The 24,584-nt window shown below is 35.6% G+C and overlaps 1 long non-coding RNA gene across 1 annotated transcript in view; it reads right to left on the reverse strand.

The window, feature by feature from the left end:
- The window catches only part of LOC144578280 (uncharacterized), a 252,199-nt gene that overhangs the window by 105,914 nt on the left and 121,701 nt on the right, over window positions 1–24,584 (reverse strand). The window contains exon 3 of the long non-coding RNA XR_013523755.1: window positions 10,997–11,146. This is a non-coding gene — a long non-coding RNA (uncharacterized LOC144578280). The remainder of the gene's footprint in view (window positions 1–10,996; window positions 11,147–24,584) is intronic.

The raw sequence follows: 24,584 nt of genomic DNA on the forward strand, positions 1-24,584 counted from the left end.
TGAATTAACCTTATATATGCTTTTTGTGAGGAAAACACTTAAAATCTATTCTTTTAGCAATTTTCAATAAACAATTAGGTATTTTAAACATAGAAATTGCAAGTGGAAAAAGCAAAATATTTTAATATTAGTTTAAATTAATTAAAATATGATTTAAAACTTTCCAATTTCCATATAATCGTATGTGAAATTCAGTTTTATAATAGCATCATTAGAAGTCTAGGTAGCGCAATGACTGGGATTTAATTTCCAATCCAAATTTTGTTAATACCAATAATGAGTGCCTGCTATGTAAGAAATCACAGTACAAAGTAATTCCCTATGTTTAAAAAAATCCTCAAAACAACGCTAAGAAACCAATATAATGCACAGTTTCAACAACGATGAATCTGATGTTCCGCATTGCTAACTTACTTCACAATGTTATCATTGCTATTAAACTTCAAAGTAAGAATTAGAACTACATTTTCTGATTCTAAATAAATATGCAATGATTTTCAATGGTAATGAAAATCTATTTTGATGAAACTATAGATGAAGATATATTAGGGAACAATTTTTGTAAACTTTAAATTCTTCATCTTCAATACTTCTGGTGGATGCAACTGTCATTAGTAAACTAAAATAAATGAATTTAACACCAACATGAGCCTTATAAGCCAAATTGGTATAAGTGTTCCAAAATAGTAAATGCAATATCTCTTTCTTAAGATTCTTTCCATATTATATAGTTTTACTGAACAAAATATTGAAAATTATTTAGAATGTGTGATTTCTCTACACTATGAGCAAAATATTAAAATTCTTAAAATAGGCCAGGCACAGTGGCTCATGTCTGTAATCCAACACTTTCGGAGCCAAGAAAGGTGGATCACTTGAGCTTAGGAATTTTAGACTAGCCTGGGCAGCAAGGTGGATTCCAGTCTCTATAAAATTACAAAAATTGGCCAGGCATCATAGTGTACACCTGTGGTCCCAACTGCTCAGAAGACTGAGGTGGAAGAATCGTTTGAACACAGGAGATTGAAATTACAGTGAGCCATGAGTGTGCGACTGCATTCCAGGCTGAGTGACAGAGCAAGACCCTGTTTTAAAAAACAAACAAACAAACAAACAAAAACAAAGCCTTAAAATATTTTTGTTCTTTACAAAGTTTTACATAATCTAAATATATTTCTGAATGAATATTCAATTTAATTCATTTCAACACACAGTAATTGTGTCAGCCATATGCCAAGGAGTCTACTAGACAATTTAGGGTGTACAGTCGTCTCCCTTATTCATGGAAGATATGTTTCAAGACACCCAGTGGATGCCTGAAACTGCATAGAACCAAATGCTACATATACTATTTTTTTTCTATATATACATATATGATAAAGATTAATTTATCATAGATACATATATATAGAAAAAAACAATTATTGTTTATTAAACACAACAATAACAGCAATAATAAAATGGAACAATTCTAACAATACACTATAATAAAACGTTACATAAATCTGTTTTTTTCTCTTTCAAAATGTCTTATTGTACTCTACTCACCAATTTTTGGATCGTGGTTGACAGTGGGTGACTGAAATTGTGGGTAGCAAAACCATAAAATGGAGGACTACTGTATAAAGATAAGTAAGACCATTCCCAAACTGAAGATGTCTTCTTATATCACATAGAGAGTTAGACACCATAAGGTGTAGCAAAGAGCAGCTGCTATGGAATGGCAATCTTATAAAAATACCAGAAGTCATACAATCCTGAGGACTTGGAGCTCCAGTTTAGGAGAGTTGATAGATACTGCTGAGCTTTGTGTCTTCAAGTAAAGTCCTAGAAGGCGATGGTTTAGACTAACAACCACAGATTAGGACCAAGGACAAATAGAAAATAGACCACCCTTGTAACAAACTATAGAAATGATCCCTGGGCTTCATGACTAAAACACCAAAAGCATTGGCAACAAAAGGTAAAATAGACAAATGAGATCTAATTAAACTCCAGAGCTTCTGTACAGCAAAAGAAACAATCATCAGAGTGAACTGGCAACCAACAGAATGGGAAGAAAAATTTGCCATGTACCTATCTAACAAAGGGCTAATATCCAGAATCTACAAAGAACTAAAACAGATTTACAAGAAAAAAAAACAAACAAACCTATTCAAAAGAAGGCAAAGGACATGAACAGACACTTTTCAAAAGAAGACATATATGAGGCCAACAAACACATGAAAAAATGTTCATCATCACTGGTCATTAGAGAAATGCAAATCAAAACCACATTGAGATACCATTTAACACCAGTTAGAATGGTGATCATTAAAAAGTCTGGAGACAACAGATGCTGGAGAGGATGTGGAGAAATAACACTTTTACACTGTTGGTGGGAGTGTAAATTAGTTCAACCATTGTGGAAGACAGTGTGGTGCTTCCTCAAGGATCTAGAAGTAGAAATTCCATTTGACCCAGTAATCCCATTACTGGGTATATATTTAAAGGATTACAAGTTATTCTATTATAAAGACACATGCACACGTATGCTCGTTGCAGTGCTGTTTACAATAGCAAAGACCTGGAACCAACCCAAATGCCCACAGATGATAGACTGGACAAGAAAAATGTGGCACATATACACCATGGAATACTATGCAGCCCTAAAAAACGATGAGTTTCTGTCCTTCATAGGGACATGGATGAATCTGGAAACCATCATTCTCAGCAAACTGACACAAAGACAGAAAATCAAACACCACACATTCTTACTCATAGGCAGGTGTTGAACGATGAGAACACATGGACACAGGAAGGGTAACATCACACACTGGGGTCTGTTGAGGGGTACTAGGGAAGGGACAGCAGGGATAGGGAAGTTGGAGAGGGACAACACAGGGAGAAATGCCAGATATAGGTGATGGGGGGATGGAGACAGCAAACCATGTTGCCACGTATATACCTATGCAACAATCCTGCATGTTCTGCACATGTACCCCAAAACCTAACATGCAATAAAATATACATATATATGTATATGTATATATAAGTATATAAAGAAAGAAAATAGACCACCCTAAAAGCTCAACAGAACAAAGAAATATGCCAGTAAATTAATTGCTAGTCAAAATAAAATCCAAAACACTTGAAAAGAATAGTAAATAATACAGATTCTCTAAGAAATAATATTGTATTCAGCATAAAATTCAAAATTAAAAAACACACAAAAGAAGCAGAAAATAGTGCCTTGAATTAATAAACAAGGGCTTTAAAACTACTATTATAAACATACTTAATGACATATGTAAAAGATAGACATACTCAATGAACAGACATGGAAGATAAGTGAAGAAATAAAAAAGAAAAAATAACCACAAGGGAAATTGTAGAAGTAAAAAGTGTAATTACCAAAAATTAACAGGATGGGATTTGTAGTAATAGGCACTACAGCAGTAAGACTCAGTGAATTTGACACCAAATTAATACAAATTATTCAAACTGAAGAAATAGAGATAAAATGACAAAAAAAATATATAGTGCTTCATTGAGATGTGTTTCTCAAATTTGGAGAAATTCCAAATTTCATTATTATTATTATAATCATTATCATTATTAGAAGTGAGGTTTCACTCTGTAATCCAGGGTGAAGTACAGTGGAACAATTACAACTCATTGCAGCCTCAAATTCCTGGGCTCAAGAGATCCTTCTACTTCAGCTTCCCAAGAAGCTGGGATCACAGACATTCACCACCCCACCTGACTGTAGGGTATCTGGTGGAAGAAATTTCTAATCAGCAAAGCATTCAAAAGGTGACTTGGATGCTGGTAAAGGCATTCCATTTTAAAAGGGAAACAGAGCTTTAAAGTTTGGAAAATTTGCAGCCTGATGGTACAATAGAAAAGAAAAACCCATTTTCTGAGGAGAAATTCAAGCTGGCATTGCATAAGTAACAAGGAGCCAAATGTTAATCACCAAGACAATGAGGAACATGCCTCCAGAGTACGTGAGAGTCATTTGCAGCAGCCCTTCCCATCACAAGCCCAGAGGTTTCCAGGACTGTGCCTCTCTGCTATATGCAGTCAGTGTCCTGCATCCCAGCTGCTCCAGCCATGACAGGTATTTACCTAGTGCCTGTACCCCCATTGTTGTTTCAGAGAGTGGAAACCCCAAGACTTGGCAGCTTCCATATGGTGTTGAGCCTACAGTTATCCAGAAGTCAAGAATTGAGGTTTGGGAACCTTGGCCTAGATTTCAGAGGATGTATGGAAATGCCTGGATGCCCAGGCAGAAGTTTGCTACAGGGGCAGGGTCCTCATGGAGACTCTCTGCTAAGGCAGTATGGAAGGGAAATGTGGGTTTGGAGTCCCCACAAAGAGTCCCTAGTGGGACACCAGTGGAGCTGTGAGAAGAACTCCACTGTCCTCCAGACTCCAGAATGGTAGATCCACATACAGCATGCACTGAGTGCCTGGAAAAGCTGCATCATTCAAGGCCAGCCCATGAAAGCAGCCAGGAGGGGGACTATACCCTGCAAAGCCACAAGGGTGGAACCACCCAAGGCTGTAGAAGCCCATCTCTTGCATCAGTGTGAACTGGATGTGAGACATGGAGTCAAGGGAGATCATTCTGGAGCATTAAGATTTCACTGCCCTGCTAGATTTTTAACTTACATGGGGCCTGTAGCTTCTTTGTTTTGGCCAATTTCTCTTATTTGGAATGGTTGTATTTACCCAGTGCCTGTACCCCATATTGTATCTAGGAAGTAATTAACTTGCTTTTGATTTCACAGGCTCATTAGCAGAACAGACTAGCCTTGTCTCAAATGAGATTTTGGACTGTGGACTTTGGAGATTATGCTGAGATGAGTTAAGACTTTGGGGGACTGTTGGGAAGGCATGATTGGTATTGAAATAAGAGTATGTGAGATTTGGGAGGAGCCAAGGGTGGAATGATGTGGTTCGACTGTGTCCCCACCCAAATCTCATCTTGAGTTCCCACGTGCTGTGGGAGGAACTCAAATCATGAGAGTGGGTCTTTCCCATGCAATTCTCATGACAATGAATAAGTCCCATGAGATCTGATGATTCTATAAAGCAGAATTTTCAAGCACAAGCTCTCTTCTCTTGTCTTCTGTCATGTGAGATGTGTCTTTCACCTTCCGCCATAATTGCAAGGTCTCTCCATCCATGTGGAACTGTAAGTCCATTAAACCTCTTTTGTAAATTGCCCAATCTCAGGTATGTATTTATCAGCAGCATGAAAGTAGACTAATACATCAATAGAGGCAAAAAAAGAACCACTGTATAAAATCCAAAACTTTTTTATGATATAAAACAAAAACTTAAAGAAACAAGAAACTTCCTCAACCTCCTAAACAGCATCTACAGAAAATCTATAGCCAGCATCAAACTTAATAAAGAAAGACTGAATATTTTCCCTTAAGACCTGGAACAAGACAAGTACATATACTTTCTTCACTTTTATTCAGCATTGTGCTGATACATGTGAAAACATATATGAATATTTAATTACTCCACTTATATGGAAAGTTTATAATTGACCAGTCTTTATGGAAAGTAGATTACTAATTGCTTAGAGTTAGGGAGTGGAAATAATGAGGAATGCTGGGTAATGGGTATAGGGTTTCTTGTTAGAGTAATTAAAATGCTCTAAAATTAGATCATATTGGCAATTTTTCAAATCCATTAATTTTCTAAAAAATCACTGTATACTTTAAAGGGGTAAATGTAATTATATGTAACTATTTTTGAATAAAGTTATTTTCTGAAACCTCATGATAATGAATCTGCCATATTAGAGAAGATTTAAGGCACCAGTAAACTGAAATATACCAAGACATCTCCTCCAATATAAAGGAGAATTTATTACATATTTGATCCAAAATAGCACACATGTAATTTCACTTTACATCTTCTGCCTCTAAGAAAGTAGCATAGGTCTTAGTAGTCCCTTAAACATTTAGATATATCATATACCACACATTGAAATACCATTCAAACCTATTTATTAGATGACTTGTGAGGATGCCCATTGTAAATAGGATCTAGAGCAAGAGATGGCTTTGTAGCAATTTCAGGCTGCTAGGGGAACCATACAACTTGACAGATCCCATGTTGCTGAAATATCCTTGGCAAGACATGTGGTGTCTCTCACAGACTCCAGTAAGATAGACAGCACAGACTACTAGAGTTTAGAAATAAGACCCTGCTTTCTGCAGTAAATAACTGTTTATCCTTTGATAAGCTGCTCCTGCCATACTGGTATGACTCAGAACAGACCGGACAAAAGGCCTGATAATGGTACATCTAGTAAGATGACTATTCAGTTTAGGGTCTCCCTTGTGAGCTATGTAAAGCCACAAGTCATACTGTCAATCGGGAGCATTCAGCAGAAGGAAAATATTCACGATTGTTGCTGGGCAGATCCAAAAGGCACAAGTTATTTGAATAGTAGGCCTTATCTCCTGGATTCTGTTTGTGTTCCACTAATACTTCTCCCTCTGCTCACACCTATGGTCTTGAGGTGATTCATAGTTAACATCCAGTTGACTAAGGAGTGAAAATCCAGGCTTCTTTCCTGGATAGGTGATTCAAGATATTAGTTCAAACCAGAAATGGACTACTGCTACAATATAGACTCAATCAAGATGGTCTTTAAATACAGTAGTGAGAAAAATTCCTCTCAATAGGCCTAGCTTCATGCCATATAATTGGTCATCTTTGTGTGAAGGAAGAATTAGATTAAGATAAGATTAATTACTTAGATGGTTTATCAAGGGCCTAGATGAAGAAAGATTGAAAGAATTTATAAGGTATATAGATGGACCTGTGGGAGTAATTACAAAGTGTATGAACTTTAAAGACTCAGAGGAGACATTGAAGAACAAGTTAGATGGGATGACTCATGACTATTTAAGCATAGGTTAGCTAACCTTTGTCCTCCACCACCCCAGTGCTTACACAATGCTGTTGAGGATGAACGCTATGCAAGGTCCTACTGTGTGAGGCCTTACTTATACATATATATAAAACTCAGGTTTATGTATGAGCTTATTTTTATTTCAGCTAATCTACCTATTGTGATTACTGAATGTTCAACTTTTCTTCATTAGAGACCAAGGCTAAACACTCAAAATAATTCTCATCACTCAATATGAGACTCCAAAGAGTATGAATGTGTCCCCCAAATTTCATTGTGTTGAAATTTTATGGCAAATGTGACAGTATTAAGATGTGGGGCCTTTAGGAGATAATTAGGTCATAAGTGCTTCTCCCTCATGAATGGGATTAAAAAGCCTTTATAAAGGAGGTTTTGCAAAGAATTCAGCCCTTTTTTGTTCTTCCATCCTTTCTGCCATGTGAAAACACAGTGTTTGTGCTCTCCAGAGGTGATGTCAATAAAGCATCATGTTAGAAACAGAGAGCAGCCCTCACCAGACACCAAAGCTGCCAATGCCTTGATATTGGACTTTCCGGCCTCCAAAACTACAAGAAAAAATTTCTATTTTTCTAAGTTACCCTGTATTAGGTAATTTATACCAGCACAAATGAACTAAGACAAAGGCCAACCTTTAATACAAGACCATCCAGCCACTGTGGATCTCCTCCATTTTTAAGAAGGCAACTGTTCATCCTGCCTAAGTTTGATATGTCTTCTAGGAATAGGTTTATCTTGCTTATCGTGACCATCACCACTATTCGAGGGCTCATAGAACATAATTTATTGGCATGTGAACCCCATATTACATTGCCTAATATCAAGGAAACCCTGTGTATCAGTCCATTTTCACAACTCTATAAAGAATACCTGAGACTGGGTAATTTATAAAGGAAAGAGGTTTAATTGACTCACATCTCTGCTTGACTAGAAAGGCCCTAGGAAACTTACAATCATGGCAGAAGGCAAAGGGGAAGCAAGGCATGTCTTACATGGTGGCAGGACAGAGACAGAGAGAGTGTGCAGGGGAAACTGCCATTTTTAAATAATCAGATCTTGTGAGAACTCCCTCTCAGGATAAAGATTGGGGAAAACTATCCCCACATCCAATCACCTCTCACCTGCTCCCTCCCTTGACATGTGGGGAATTACAATTTGAGATTTGGCTGGGGACACAGAGTCAAACCATTTCACCCTATCAAGCAAAGAAGGTACAACAGTGGGCATATGAAATTCATTATTTCTTTCAAATACTTCATTGCCTTGAAGCTGCTGGCCTGATAGAATATTGAAAGTCATTCCAGCTTAGAAACAACACTCTAGGATGTTGGGAAAACTTCAGGATGAAGTATATATTTTGAAATATTACTATTGCCTTGTTCATAGTTGACAAAATATACATATCTGGAGTCAAAGGGTGAAAATAACAATGGCCTCCTACCATATTTCCCAGTGATCCACCTGAGGAATTTGTATTTCCCATTCCCTCAACTTTAGACTCTGTTAGGCTAGAGGTTCTGGTTTTCAGAAGACATGATGAGAGAAGTCTTCTACCAAGTCAGGAAGTAATTTTCACCAAACCTAAAGTTATAGTTGCCACCTGATCATTTTAGGCTTCTTATCCAAATACAAGCAGGCAAGAGAGAAGTTACTTTGCTGGCAGAAGCAATTGACTCTGTCTGTCCTGAGAAGATAGAGTTACTATAGCCATATAAGAGGGGCAGGCAGTAGCATGTTTAAAACCCACAGTATTCACTGAGATGCCTTGCATTGTTACCATAACCAGTAATGATAGCAAATGGTCAATGGTAGTAACCATGGCTTTATAAGGATGGAAAAATGTAAGGGCTGAAGCTCCTCAGAGATAAAAGCTTTGGTTAATCTTCTGGGTCAGTGGATGTGCTGGCCAAGGGTGAAGAGATGGATAAGATGGAGATGAAATGGGATAGAAGGGAGATAACGAATGGAATAGACGGGAGATGATAAATATCAATTGTGGTGTCTGATCCAGCTGCAGCAGTGACAGCTGTAATAATGGTGACAGTATTTACTCTGCTACTGTATTCTTTATTCAGAAATTATGACTGTCCACCAAACTGGAAAAGAGATAACAGGGTGGAATAAAATTAATGTGGCACATGGGTGGATCTGTGTAGTATAAGAGATGGACTGTCACAGATACCTTTGGAGCTCCACTCCTGTTTTCTTGCTTTTATGGTTGAAGTTAACACTGGCTTTACTTACATTGTCTAGAACCAATATTTCTTTGCCTGAGAGCTTTCTTTGCCATGGAAGCCTGCTTTGCCACCTATGTAGCTGCTTGGAAGGGCTATGGAATCAATGTTCTCCTCTTCCTGGAAACAGTCTTCAACTGTGAGCATTCAGATTGGATATGTAGATACCCCAGGTCCATCCCTCTTTCTGTCAGATATTTTTAAGGCCTTTGTTTTACATTAGACTTCAGAGTTTTCCAAGTAGGATTAAGCTCCAGTTGACTACAGTGGTAGTGGGTTTCATAACATACCATGTATTAGTGAACCATGACTTATGATTAAATTCCCACTACCCTGTACCTCTCAAATACATTAATTGTCCTCAAATCGTTGCTAAGTTTGCTTCTAGAAGAGCCTAAGAGAAGACAGAATTCCATAACACCATGACATATGGATTATGGAAACAACCTAAATATACATTTTTAATAAATTACGATACAGTTATATAATTAAAGCAATGTTATAAACTTTTCTTCCTTGATGTGGAAAGGTTATCTATATGTGAAACAAGATTATAAACAAGAATATTGTTACATTTGTAGAAGAAATATTAATGTTTATGTAGGAGATATACTATATATATTTACACATATTTAGTATGCATTATATGCTAAATTTATACATACTTTGTATAGATATATGTACTATGTATATATACATACACTATATACTCTAAATATGTATAAATACATATAAACATATTAAAATGTTAAGAGCAGCTGTAAAGGATTTAGTTTTCTTTTTTTTCTTTATATGGAATTTTTTGTTTTCCATTGTGAATATGTATTGTGTTAGGAGAAATACTTAAAGGACATGCAACAAGTGAACCATGTTAGCCTGTTCAGTTCTAAGTGTTTTTCCTAGTTTTGACTAGAGCATTAAGAAAATTAAGTTTAATAAATAGAATACTGCCTGGCAGGATAACCATTAAAATAATTTTACATACTCCTAATATCGTATACAACCTTCAAAGAATTGCATTATCACTTCACATGTATCCATTACATGTGGTTTGTTTCAAGAATTCAGAGACTCAAGGCCATTACTCTAGGCATTTTGAAGAGCTCTTCCAGCAGTCTGAACTACCAGACTTGGCCAGCCAGTCTTTTTATGCAGGAAAACCGGAAGACTTTTCTTCAGCATCTTTTCCTTCCATTGCGCTCTCTCTCTCTCTCTCTCTCTCTCTCTCTCTCTCTCAAAGCTCTTCCTCTCATTCTTTCCTCCTTGCTGAGTTCATCTCTAAACAATTATTAGGTTTGGAGTCTCAGACACATTAATTACCCAGAAGACAGAATCTACTTAGTGGACAAGTCTCTCTCCCTAATGATTCTATTTTATTAGATTTGCACTTCTGATGGGAAAACAAGTTCCTGTGTTGAGTTTTGACTTATCTGACTTTGTATTTATGTAATACCTGTTTCTGACAAGCCTGAAAATATCTGAGTCTTCTGGTCTTTCTTTAGGGCCCCTTTGACTGTAATTTTTAAAAATCATAAAACAAATTACAAAATCTTGGAATTTATTTTGTGTTAAGAAATCTTCACTGAAATTTATTAAGGAAGAAATAGGAGGGAGTATAAGCAGAGCATACATTGTAAAGCGAATAAAGGATACACTATGAAGTGAATGTTTTGCTCTAGCAAAAACACTTTGCAATGTATGCTTTATTTACTTCTCTCCACCCGAATTCCATTCCCATTGGCAGCCCAAAAGTCTCCTCTCTACTCTCTTCTCAAATGCACTCTTTACCCCACCCACTCTTTGATGTCAGTCCCAATACCTTTCATGCCCATCTCTTCCTCAGTGACATTTCCATGCCTTTTCCAATGTAATGCAACTCCAGTTCTAGCATTCTTTCCATTTTCTTTTCTGCTGTATCCATCGAATCAGCAAAATCAATGCCTAAGAATCAGCAGTGAGAGTTGAAGAGCTGGGAGAGGAGGTGAAAAAAAAAAAAGACCTGTCTTTAGAAAGCAGAATTGGAGGAAGGGACATAAATTCTTATGCTTCTTGTTTGTTTTTTGAGCTTGTTACAGTTATCAATTTACATGTGCTCTATTATCCTATATACAGCACTTTTGTTTCTAGGTACATGAGTAAGGATGAATTGAACTCTCTTTCGCAAATTCTTTGATACTCCTCTGATTTTCAGGTGGTGGGAGAGAAGGTGCTCAACTGCAGTATAATTATATTGTGCACCCATCACCAAGTCTCCTCTTACAAGCTTGGAACAATGCCAAGGATTTTGGAAGCAGTGAAGCAAACATGAATTGGACCTAAATATACAAGTGAGAAAGTATTTATTTTTATTTATTTCTTAAAGGATAGAGTTATTTACATATCCTGGCACTATGAGAATTGCACATTTCTTTTAGAATCATGAATTAGTAGATTGAAAGAAACTTTAGGAGGTCATGCAGACTACCTCTTGATTTAATTCTGATGCAAAGTAAGAATATTATTAAAATAAAACTTTATTATTATTTTTAATAATAATATTAAAATAAAAACATAAAATGTTGTCACAAGTACTACATTTCTGTTTGTTGCAACTGCTAATCATGTAACGTTGTCAATATTAAATATAGACCATGGTCTTCAAGTTATATGTTAAGAAAAATTTTTGAAACTTAGAATGATGAGGTTTAATGATTATGGTATAAATGCATGCATTAGAATAGATAGGTAAACTTATACTTCTTATTCCAGAATATCTTTTTGAAGGTTCTTAAAATGGCAAATGCTTTAACTTGTTTGAATATAATTTGTCCTAATTCCCAGTCCTGCCTGCTTGTTAGGCTTAGCTACCGAATCCAATAGTCTGCCAAATATTACTTTTGATTATTTGCTTCTACTCCCAACTGGAGGCTCTTTCCTGACTTCCCTATTTCTGTCAGTTTCACTATTTTCACAATAAACCAATCAGGTATTGTTGGCCTGACCTCTCACATGCTTTTGGACTCTGGCAAGAATTAACCCTTGTGAATAGTACCCTAAATATAAACAACCACAAATATAAGGTTATCTCCTATTTTCCTAATGAAAAGATGAAAGGGCTGTTTTGTCAGCCTAAATATATAAATATGCGATTCTACAGATAAATAATGGAGAGTTTGCATATTGCATTAATTTAGTTACACCTACATTTTTTAAATCATGTGAAAGTACACCATTATTATTTAATCTGAAAATGTAACTTATCAGATATAGTATTTAACCATCATTTTTACAATTTTCATCTTCTAATTTTACTGAATCAAGAATTTAAAAATCTATAACATAAATGTTACTTACTATAAGAGAGTTGGTTCATTTTTTATTTTACCATATCTAGAATTTAAATACCTGTAATATAAATGATAGTTACTATAAGATAGTCAGTTAAAAAATGATCATCTTGAGACTTCTTAAAGGAAAAAACACAGAGTTGGCTATTGAACAAGGCGTGGGTTAGGAGTACCAACCACCACACAGTTGAAAAGCCCTGTGTAACTTTTGACTCCACCAGAACTCAACCACTTATTGCCTACTGTTGACTTGAAACCTTACTGATAACAAAAACTGTTGATTAATGCATGTTTTCTGTTGTATATGTTATATACTGTATTCTTACAAGAAAATAAGCTAGAGAAAAGAAAATGTTATTAAGAAAGTCAAAAGGAAAAGAAATATATTTACTATTTATTAAGTGGAAGTGGATCATCACAAAGGTCTCCATCTTCATCACCCTCTCATTGAGTAGGCAGAAGAGGAGGAGGGGTTGGTTTGCTGCCTCACAAGTGGCAAAGGTGAAAGAGAATCATCACATAAGTGGATTCGTGCAGTTCAAACATGTTGGAGGGTCAACTTGTGTTTCAAAAATTACATTACATTGATTAAGTATTCTTGAATAATGAAAATGTATTTTCTGAATATTAAGAGCCTCTATTCTTTGCTGTCTACCTCAATTTGCTTTCCTGTCAATTTTGCTTTTAACTCACCAATAGTCATAGAACAAAGGGTAGTTATTTGCATTAATTTCATCAGGGACGGATCTGAAACTTAGATTCTGTGGGCAACATTTGCTATCTTCTATAATGGAAATTAAATACTGCCTGTAGGGGGTAAATAGTATTGCTTTTACAGGTCTTCTAAAGCACCTGACAGTTATTTGTTTAGCAACTGATCTTTAATCCATTTGCTGTTTCCAGGACAAAATACCTTTGTATTAAGTATTTTAGGTATTTACTCAACCAAGATTTTTGTTAAAAATTGATATTGTTGCTGTTTCAGAACATGTACTGGATTAGGTTAAGAAGTGAGCCAAGTCAAATTAAAAAACAAAGACAAAAAATGTAAAACAACAATAAAAATAGTACAAGAAGAGAGAGAGAGAGAGCACTAGAGCACCTAGATTCACTTTTCAATGTTTCAAACACATGAATCTGAAATAAATATTTACAACACATATATGCAGACATTTAGAGATTCTAGGGTGCCAAAAATAGTTGGTCACAATAGTTCTGGCATTCCAAACGACTCAGATTTTGACAAGAATTGTAAAAAATGAAGCATATTTATTGGTTAATGACAACAAAGAAGAGGATGAGCATGAAAAGGCATTTGGAAACCTTCAACATCTGTATTACTCTTTTATACATATGTGCTTCAAAAAAATGCTGCAGAAATAGAAATCTACTAAACAGTGTTACTTTTGGAAAACAACAAAAACCTGGGTTGTTCTTAATAAGATTATAATGTGGAAGCTGACATGATTATATACAAAAGCTGCTAAAAGTTCCCTCCCTCCAAAATCATTGAGTTATTATTAGTATCAATTTTGTATTTTATAAAAAGAGAAAGTGTTATTTATAATCCATTTGAATTTTTCTGCAATATAAAAGTGATATTTTATCAAGCAAACTAGTTCTCAATTAGAAATTGCCTCTTGTGATCACCAGATGCTGGAGAAGATGTGGAGAAATAGGAACACTTTTACACTGTTGGTGGGAGTGTAAATTAGTTCAACTATTGTGGAAGACAGTGTGGCGATTCCTCAAGGACCTAGAAATAGAAATTCCATTTGACCCAGCAATCCCATTACTGGGTACATATCCAAAGGACTATAAATCGTTCTACTATAAGGACACATGCACACGAATGTTCATTGCAGCACTGTTTACAATAGCAAAGACCTGGAACCAACACAAATGCCCATCAATGATAGACTAGACAGGGAAAATGTGGCACATATATACCATGGAATATTATGCAGCAGTCAAAAATGATGAGTTCGTGTCCTTTGTAGGGACATGGATGACTCTGGAGAACATCATTCTCAACAAACTGACACAAGAACAGAAAATGAAACACCACATATTCTCACTCATAGGAGGGTGATGAACAATGAGAACACATGGACACAGGGAAGAGGGTGCTACACACTGGGGTCTATTGGGGGGAATAGGGGAGGGACAGCGGGGGTGGGGAGCTGGGGAGGCATAGCATAGGGAGAAATGCCAAATGTGGGTGAAGGGGCGGAAGGCAGCAAAACACACTGCCATGTGTGTACCTATGCAACTATCTTTCCTGTTCTTCATATGTACCCCAAAACCTAAAACTCAATAAAAAATAAAAAAATTTAAAATAAATAAATATATAAAAATAAAATTTTTTTAATATTTATTTATTATATAAAATATAATATATAAATATAAAATACAAGAAATTGCCTCTTGTATTTTAATCAGGGCATACTATATCTATCATTCAGAAACCCAAACAATGTATTTAAGACTCTATTTTATAAAATGCAAACTGGTTAGAAGTTTAATACAATGGCTCAGCAAATTAACATTCCAGGTTTAGTAACTGATAAACTAAACTGATTAACCCAGAGACAATGACTTTACTTTGATACTTTGCCATTTTTCAAAATGATACAATTCAGTATATATTTTTTCCAATGATACTTTCAATGACTTTTTAAAGACTGTATTTTAGAAGTCTCTAAATCTTTGTCTCAACTCATTAATTCACTTTGTGCTGACCCTCTTGAAATTTCAGCATAATTTTCTAAGGCACCAAACAGTGTTCTACAGAGATGATTGCAGTTGGAATATACAAAAACACAAAGTAGTCTATGACCACTCAAAATAGCAAAAATCAACACAAGCCACCTACTATGAACTACATTCATTATCTCATTTACTCTCATAAAATCTTTACAAGGCAAGTAATACATTTCCTGTTTTACAGATAAAGCAATGGAGAGTCTGAGAGATTAATGGCTTGCCCAATACCAAATTTATGTTCTATACATTATAATTTTATATTTATATGTAAGGACGTATGGGGGGAAGATAGCTGCAAAGTATAATATTTGTCGTACTTATTAAAATTCTTCTCTTTGCTGCTAGATAATAAGCAAAGATATTTTTGTCCATTATAACTACTAACACAGTGCCTTGCACATAAGACAGTTCAATTGACATTTGTGGAAACTCAATGTTGATGCTGGACTGAGAGAATAAATTTTTCTATATAATTTTGAATAAAATAATATATTTTGCTCTCATATGTCACAACATTAAACAATTATGGACTTGTTTATTTTTTATATATGTGAATATAATACCATACAAAATCCTTATCATCTTTTTATAACAACACACACCTTTTAAGATGTTAAAAAATATTTGATTGTTCAGAATATAATGTATGTTAATGTTGCTGTCTGTATTTATAAAACATGGAGAAACATGAAATGTCAGGCCTACAGTGTTTCTGCTATACTTGCTAAACTATTGAAATTTAGCTTTCACTGAACTCCAAATAGAGTGTGCATGACCAAGACTGTAATACTCTGTCTGTACATATTTTAAATAACTGATATTTGAAGTAACATAATTAAATTATACTAAGATTCTTTACTCTTTGAAGATCATTAAATATTAAGGAATAATTGAAATTGTATTTGTAAATTGTTAACAGTGCAAAAATTATGACAATGAAAGAGATCTGACATAACCAACTCTATCTTGCTTTTCACCTCCAAACTGCCCTTAGTCATTCCCGGGCATAGGCCAAACTAACTTTGGGAGAAATTTGATTGATAGTTTAAATGATTAAAGCCCTTCCCAAAAATCTAAACCACCTTTGTAAGACTAATGAAAGTCCACCAGGTTAGGAGAATGAGAGAGTCTGAATTCATAGTTAACTCTACCAGCCATTGTTCTGGAGATCACAAGATTTCCAACTTCCCCAATTACTCCTGTAAATAACATCACTATTGTAGAACCTAAGATCAGCCTTTTGAGATGTCTTATTAGGCTTCTCTGTCTCTGAATGACTGAATGGGTCCATCCAAACCTGTGACTCTGGCCTCAACCAGTCCTGTAGCCCCAGCCAGAAATGGACTTAGCACACAAGAATCATTTTACACATACCTATGATTGCATCCCCAACCAATTAGCAGCACCCATTCCCTAAGCCATCACTGTCAAACTGTCAGAGACATTTACACCTGAGAAAGTCCGTCTTGTACAGTGGCTTGGTAAAATAAGGCTAAGACCTACAGGGCTGCATTCCCAGGAGAGGAGGCATTGTAAGTCACAGGATGAGGTAGGAGGTCGGCACAAGATACAGGTGCCTTCATAAAGACCTTGCTGAAAAATCGGGCTGCCTAAAACCTACTAAAACTAAGATGGTGATAAAACTGTTCTCTGGTCATTCTCACTGCTCATTATACACTAATTTTAATGAATTAGCATGTTAAAAGACATGCCCACCAACACCATGACAGGTTACAGATGCCATGACAATGTTGGAAAGTTACACTACATGGTCCAAAAAAGGAAGGATCACGCAGCTGCAAGTATTGCCCACCCCTTTCCCAGAAAACTTGTGAATAAACCACCCTGGTTTGGCATATAATCAAGAAATAACTATAGGTATTTTAGACCAACAGCTCAAGTCACTGCTCTGTCTATGGAGTAGCTATCCTTTATTCCTTCACTTTCTTAATAAACTTTCTTTTGATGTGGGATTTTTCTCAGGCCCTTTGGGGGACTTGTGACAGGGGTGCCCCATCTACTCAGTCCACCATGCTCAGCCCCTTGTGGAAGAGAATACATAAATGGGCAAGTGCAGGATATGGCCAGCTGCTCTGGGCACCAACATAGTAGCAAGCTCTGTACAGGGCCTGTGGCCAGACCAAGCATGTTGCCTCGAGGGAAACACAGTGGTACCCAAGTGAGGGTGCCCAGAACCTAAGAGCCCCAGATGGAGTGTTACAGTGCTCTTTTAGTTCTGCCATCTGCAGTCTGATGGATAGTGATGTGTTAGCAATTAAGTTGGTCCCTTGCCTCATCATGTCAGGTGGCTGCCCTTTGCCAGCAATGGCAAAGGGCCAATGTGACAGTCTTTTCTGGGTACTGCACTCAGTGGGCCCTGAGCTATTGTTCATTTTCCTAGAAGAAGAAGGTCACATGAATAATTGAAGGATGGTTAAGACAGAAAATTTTGTTGAGTGATAAAAATGGCTGTTAGTGGAGAGGGGAGCTGGAAAGGGGAAGAGGAGAGGAGATGGAAGGACAGGTCATCTACCCTGAAGTCAGGTTGTTTCCTCCCCAAAGAGGCTATCTCCCTCTCTACTGACTGAGTCTGGGCCTTTATAGGCACAGGATGAGGAAGGCATACTGATTGGTTTGTGAGTAGGCAAAAAAGGTTAAAACAAAGACACCACTCTAAGGTGGGCATGGGCAAGTAGAAAACCAATTAGGAATGGGTGGGTAAGCAAAATAGAGGAAGGATGGGGATCAATTAGAGGAAAGCATGCCAAACCAGGAGGACAAATTCTCAATTTGGTCTAATGATTTAACTGGTAGTTTGGCTTTCAGGCTTTAGACTGTCTTTGGCTTGAAGGTGGGCTTTCATCAGCGACCCACCTAGGCATTAGCTTGGCATTGGCTGCCTTCTGTTGCTATCACTTTCACTTTACTCTATGGACTCACCCCAAATTCTTCCTTGTGTGAGATCCAAAAACTGTCTTTTGGGGTCTAGATCAGGACATCTTTTCAGTAACAAAACTGTCTTTGTAAGACCCTAGCCTCCAAATTTTCTTTTTGCTTTTTTTTAGGCAAGTTCTTACTCTGTCACCCAGGCTGGAATGCAGTGCTGTGATAACCTTGACCTCCTGGGTTCCAGCCATCCTCCTGCTTCAGCTCCCAGAGCAGCTGGGACCACCAGCACCCACCACCATGCCCAGCTAATTTTTATATTTTTCATAGAGATAAGGCTTTGCCATGTTGCCCAGCTCATGGTCTTAAATTCCTGGGCTCAAGCAATCTGCCCACCTTGGTTTCCCAACGTGTTGGGATTATAGGCATGAACCACCTCCTCCAGCCACCTTCAAATTTTCAAGGAGGCTGATTGGAGTAATAACAAAACTTCAGTTTCCCATTTAGCTGGCTCCACATGTAACCTCTTTCTCTATTGCAATCCTGCTGTCTTGATAAATTTGCTTTATCTGGGCAACAAGCAAATGAAGCCTTCAGGCAGTTACATAATTTTTTCATAAAATTGATAAAATGCTTTCAATTTTTAAAAATAAATCTCTCCTAATTGCTATACTATGTATCCAGATTTAAAAATACTACAGTAGTATTTTATTATAGGATGATATTGGAAATTTCTTTTTATTTGAGTACAGACTTTCTAGCAGGTTTTGCTTCTTTGTCTGTTTCTTTAATATGACGCCTTGAACCATTTGCAACAAAATTACTTATGATGTTTTTGTGAAAAAAATGTAAATTCCTAGTCCTGCTACAGAACTAATAATTCAGAGGAACTGAGTACTGGGTGGTTGAACTCTTCAGTTTTTAAGAAACTACTTGGCTGAAGCTTATCTCTGTAAGGTTTGGTACACTGAAGTTTGAGAACTATTATTCTCCTATTTTATTTTTTCCTTGCATTATTTGTAGATCACGTTGAATAACTGGTGACTTTGCCTATTTTTAGTTTTCTGTTCTGGAAACTATGCTCAAATCTAACCTACTTCCATTTATTAATCTATCTACTTTCTTTGTGTTTCAGAGAATGGTATTATTTCTTAATACCCATTCATTTGTGTCACTGAGCTTTTAGTGCAAATATAGGATCAAAATGCAAGTCATGAGAATGGTTTCTGAAATTTATGATTTTTGATTATATTTTCTTTCAGTGATTTTTTTTAATCTAGAAAGAACAAGCTGACATTCTAAGTTACTGCCACATGTTTTTATCTATTGATTTAGGAATAGAGGCGGAATTACTCTTTAGGAGAATACTGTTCTTTAATTTTGAAAAATTTACACACATACCACAGAGAGAAACATTATAATAGTCCTTTTACCCATGGAAAAGTAAAGCAAGAATGTAATTCTAGAAGAGAGAAATTTTAGTCAATAAGAAAATAAAATGGCCAGGCATGTTAGTTCTCATGTGTAATCCAAGTGCTTTGGGAGGTTGAGGCGAGGGAATTGCTTGAGACCAGGAGTTTGACACCAGCCTAGACAACATAGCAAGACTCTGTCTCTATTAAAAAATTCAAAAAATTTATCTGGACATGGAGCTTTCTGACTATATTCCAGATACTTGAGTATGAGGTAGGATAATCCCTTAAGCCCAGGAGGTTGAGGTTGCAGTGAACTTTAATGGTACCACCACACTCTAGCCTGGGTAGACAGAGCAAGCTCCTGCCTACAAAAAAAAAGGAAGGAAAATATAAAGAAAATAAGGCATCCTTCATAATAATGTAGAGGGCAATCTTCACAGTGAATGAGAAGGAACCTCAGCAAGATTTTTATTTATTGACATCAATGGGATTTCAGTATCAGCTGAGAGTGTTTCCTTTTTAGCATGACAAGCTGATTTCTGAAACAGTGGAGAGAAGCAAGACCAAGGAAAAATCAAGAAAGAACCTCTCTGTAGAAAAGTAGAGCAATGATCTCTAATCACAATGCTACCAAATATTCCAGGCTAAATTTTTTCTTTATAGCATTAACATTTTCCTCACATCCATAAGATTCCAATAAAGTTTTCTTAATGCCATAGCCTGTAGCTTGTGGAGAGAGTTCACACATGTGGAGAGTTCACTCTCCCAGCACTCAGTTACCCTGAATTAGTAGCTCTGTAGCAGGTCTAAGAATTTTCATTTTTTTCCACAAAAAACATCAGGTAATTTTGTTACAAATGGTTCAAGGGGTCATATTAAAGAAACAGACAGAGAAGCAAAATCTGCTAGAAAGTCTGTACACAAATAAAAATGCTTTGTGGATTCCCATAAGACAAAATGCCATTAAAAAGGAAGACCATGAGAAGTGGCCCTCTGATGCACATGAAGTTTGGCATCATCAGAAAGATAAGGGATACAGTCAGGAATAATTGTTACAAGATTTAACAAGTCCCTGGAAATTTCTAGAAACATAATATATTTTTGAGTCTAAGATCCTATCATTTTAAGATGCACCATTATTTTATTTGCTATAATGCAGAAAAAAAATCATTGCCAATTAAATTGTCATAGAACATCTTCTTATAAATTAAATATGTATTTTATACTGAAGGAATACTTTTAGACTTGTTTAAACACAAATCTTTAAAAATTACATATCATTCTTGCAAGTACATAAAAATTGAAAATATAGGCAATTAAATTAAGAGAGTTCTATAGTATCTTTATATCAAATCTGACTCTTCTGAGTCCCTTTTTGATTCAGAGTCATTAATATATTTGTTTTTCCAGCAACAATGTAGTGATGCAGCCTATCTCCAAAGAGTGCTCTACTATTGACTCAGATTTTCTCCCAAGCCATTGATACTAGTTTTGAAGTTGGTGCTTTTTTAATCTTGCTATCAGACTCATGGGAAGGTTTTTATAGAACAGGGCTCTTATTCTTTCCTCAAATTATCCTTACATTCAAATGTTTTGAATGTCGAGATGATACATGGGCCAGTTATGCCACTGGGAATATCTACGAAGGTCACATATGTAATTAACAGAGAAAGCTATTTCTGCTGCTGGCTGGCAGTGGTTTTCAAGATTTTTGTTGACTGTAGGACATATCCTACTTCAATGATGTTAAAATGTGAACAAATATGCACTTTAGACTTGATAAAATGTAGTAGAGTACTTACAGAGGGCACTAGGCTTCTGGCACTCACACAAAATGAAGACTTGACATTTTAGCTGACTGCTAAAGGAGGACCAGCATCCCACAGAAGGCTAAAGAATTTAAGGATATATAAGTTGAGCTGTACTTGTATTCATCTATGATTTTTACAAGTCACTTATTGCTACATGTATTTTTAAAATATGCATTGCCCTTCCTCCTAAAATGGCTTCACCATAATAAGTAAAATGTCAGCTTGTCACATTAAATTATAAATTATAAATTACCATTTCCTTAGTCCTCTATGTATCCTTCAACTTCATTATGACACTGTCCTTCAGAGATAAGGAACAGGAAGGCTTTAATGAAAACTTCAGCTAATGTAATAATTAGGGAAGGATGAGCTAATTAAGAAATATAGAAAGACTGATTAAAATTATCCTTGTACTTAAATTGTACAGAATAAATTAAGAAATTCAATCTAGTCTATTTAATTTTTAAATCATATCAAATATTAGTTTGCAAAAATCATATGATGATATATGTACTTTCTTTCATTTAGAACCAGAAATTAGAATACACTTCATAAAAAGAGAGACTATGATGATGTGTTTTACAGCCTAACTATAATACTCTGGGTGTACACACACTTCTCTTGCAAGTACCTTACATTGTTGTTCAAAGCATTGAAATATTACACCTTTTTTTGCCATCTGAAATTATCTACCAAGATCATACATGTGATGGCAATGAGAATGACAGGCACTTCAAAACTGTTGCCTGACTGACTTGTTATAAATATTGTAATCTAAGGGATAGAATCTGAAAATGTTTTCTTAAGGTAATTGAGAATGATAAAAGACAACTTAACTTTAGGAAAACTGACTTGATTCTTACATTTTAATGTAGAGTGATCTATGGTAGCTGAAAGAAAATGTCTCGGTGGTAGTGTTCATTTCTGCTATCTTCTATACTAAGATAAGTGATTCCATTTTCTTAGCTTTTGGTTGCATGTTTTCTTCATATTCTGCTGCTTCTTTCTCCTTCAATGTTCCCATGAAGCTCAAACTATTATATAATATGTACACAATATAAGTTCAATATAATCTAGTCATCAGAATTGGTTTGGCTTTGTGTAGCAAGGAAAAATTCTTTTTTTTAAACTTCAAGTCTTATACTAGATTGACTTTGCAAGAACAAATTAACAAAACCAGAAAATAAAGGGTCATCAAATTTTCTGCTCATGATGATATTATTTAGACTATAATGGATATTTATTCACATATGCATTTTCATAAGCAAGTTGTACACCAGTCTGTCTTTGAAATTATCATTTTTATTACTATGAAATTAATAATAAATAATATTCAGCATTAGCAATTGAATACATCCAGAGAAAAACAATGAGGATCAAGAATTTATGAGCACTATTGGATGAACAACTTTTTTCAAACTTATTTATTGTTTTATGTTGTAAAGTATATGTATACTGTAGAATGGTTAAATCTAGCTAATTAATGTACACAAATCAGTAGCTCTGCTACACACAAACAGCAACCAAGCTGAGAATCAAATAATAAACTTAACCCCTTTTACAAGTGCTAAAAAAATTAAAATACTTATGAATATACCTAACCAAGGAAGTAAAAGACCTCTACAGGGAAAACTACAAACACTGCTGAAAGAAATAATAATGACACAAACAAATGAAACACATTTTATATGCATGGATGGGTAGAATCAATATTGTGAAAATGACCATACTGCCAAAAGCAATCTACAGATTCAATGCAATTCCCATGATAATACCACCACCATTCTTCATACAACTAGAAAAAAAAAATCCTAAAATTCACATAGATTTTAAAAATCCAAAAAAGCAAAAAATGTCCACATAGCCAAAGCAAGACTAAGCCAGAAGAACAAGTCTGGAGGCATCACATTACCTAACTTCAAACTGCACTGTAAGGCCATAGTCACCAAAACAACATAGTAATGGTGTAAAAATAGGCACATAGACTAATGGAACAGAATAGAGAAACTGGAAATAAAGTCAGATACTTATAGCCAGCTCATCTTCAAAAGGAAATGAAAATATAAAGTGAGAAGAGGACAACCTATTCAACAAATGGTGCTGGGATAATTGGAAAGTCACCTGTAGAACAATGAAACTGAATCCTCATCTCTCACCTTATATAAAAATCAACTCAAGATGGTTCAAAGACTTAAGTCTAAGAACTGAAAACATAAAAATTCTACAAGGTAACATCAGAAAAACCTTTCCAGACATTGTTTTAGACAAAGACTTCATGACCAAGAACCCAAAAGCAAATGTAACAAAAACAAAGATAAGTAGATGGGACTTGATTAAACTGAAAAGCTTCTGCAAAGCAAAATAAATGTTTAGCAGAGCTAACAGACAACCCACAGGGTAAAAGAAAATTTTCACAATCTATACAAATTTTCACAATCTATAGAAATTTTCACAACAAAGGACTAATATCCTGTATCTATAAGGATCTCAAACAAATCAGCAAGCAAAAAACAAACAATTCTATCCAAAAGTGGGCTAAGGACATGAAAAAATGGTTCTTAAAAGAAGATTTGCAAATAACCACTAAGCATATGGAAAAATGCTTAGCATCACTAATTATCAAAGAAATGCAAATCAAAACAGCAGTGTGATAGCCCCTTTCTCATGAAGAATGGCCATAATCAAAAAATCAAAAATAATTGATGTCGGCATGGATGTGGTGAAAAGATAACACTTTTATACTGTTGGTGGGAAGGTGAACTAGCACAACCACATTGGAAAACAGTGTAGAGATTCCTTAAAAAACCAAAACTAGATCTACAATTTCATCCAGCAATCCCACTACTAAGTATCTGCCAAAAAAAAAAGAAGTAATTATATGAAAAAGATACTTGCACAAGCATGTTTATAGCAGCACAATTTGCAACTGCAAAAAATATGGAACCAGCCTAAATGCCCATCAATCAATGAGTGGATAAAGCAAATGTGATTCTCCATATGCATATGTGTATATACATATGGATATGGATGTACATACATACATATACATGTATGTATATATATTTGTATATGTATGTATGTATGCACACACACACACACACAGACACCATGGAATACTACTCAGCCTTAAAAAGAAACAAAATAATGGCATTTACAGCAACCTAGATGAAATTGAATATTATTCTAATTGAAGTAACTCAGGA

Source organism: Callithrix jacchus, chromosome 11 (genome assembly GCF_049354715.1).
Source record: "Callithrix jacchus isolate 240 chromosome 11, calJac240_pri, whole genome shotgun sequence".
Lineage (NCBI taxonomy): Eukaryota > Metazoa > Chordata > Mammalia > Primates > Cebidae > Callithrix > Callithrix jacchus.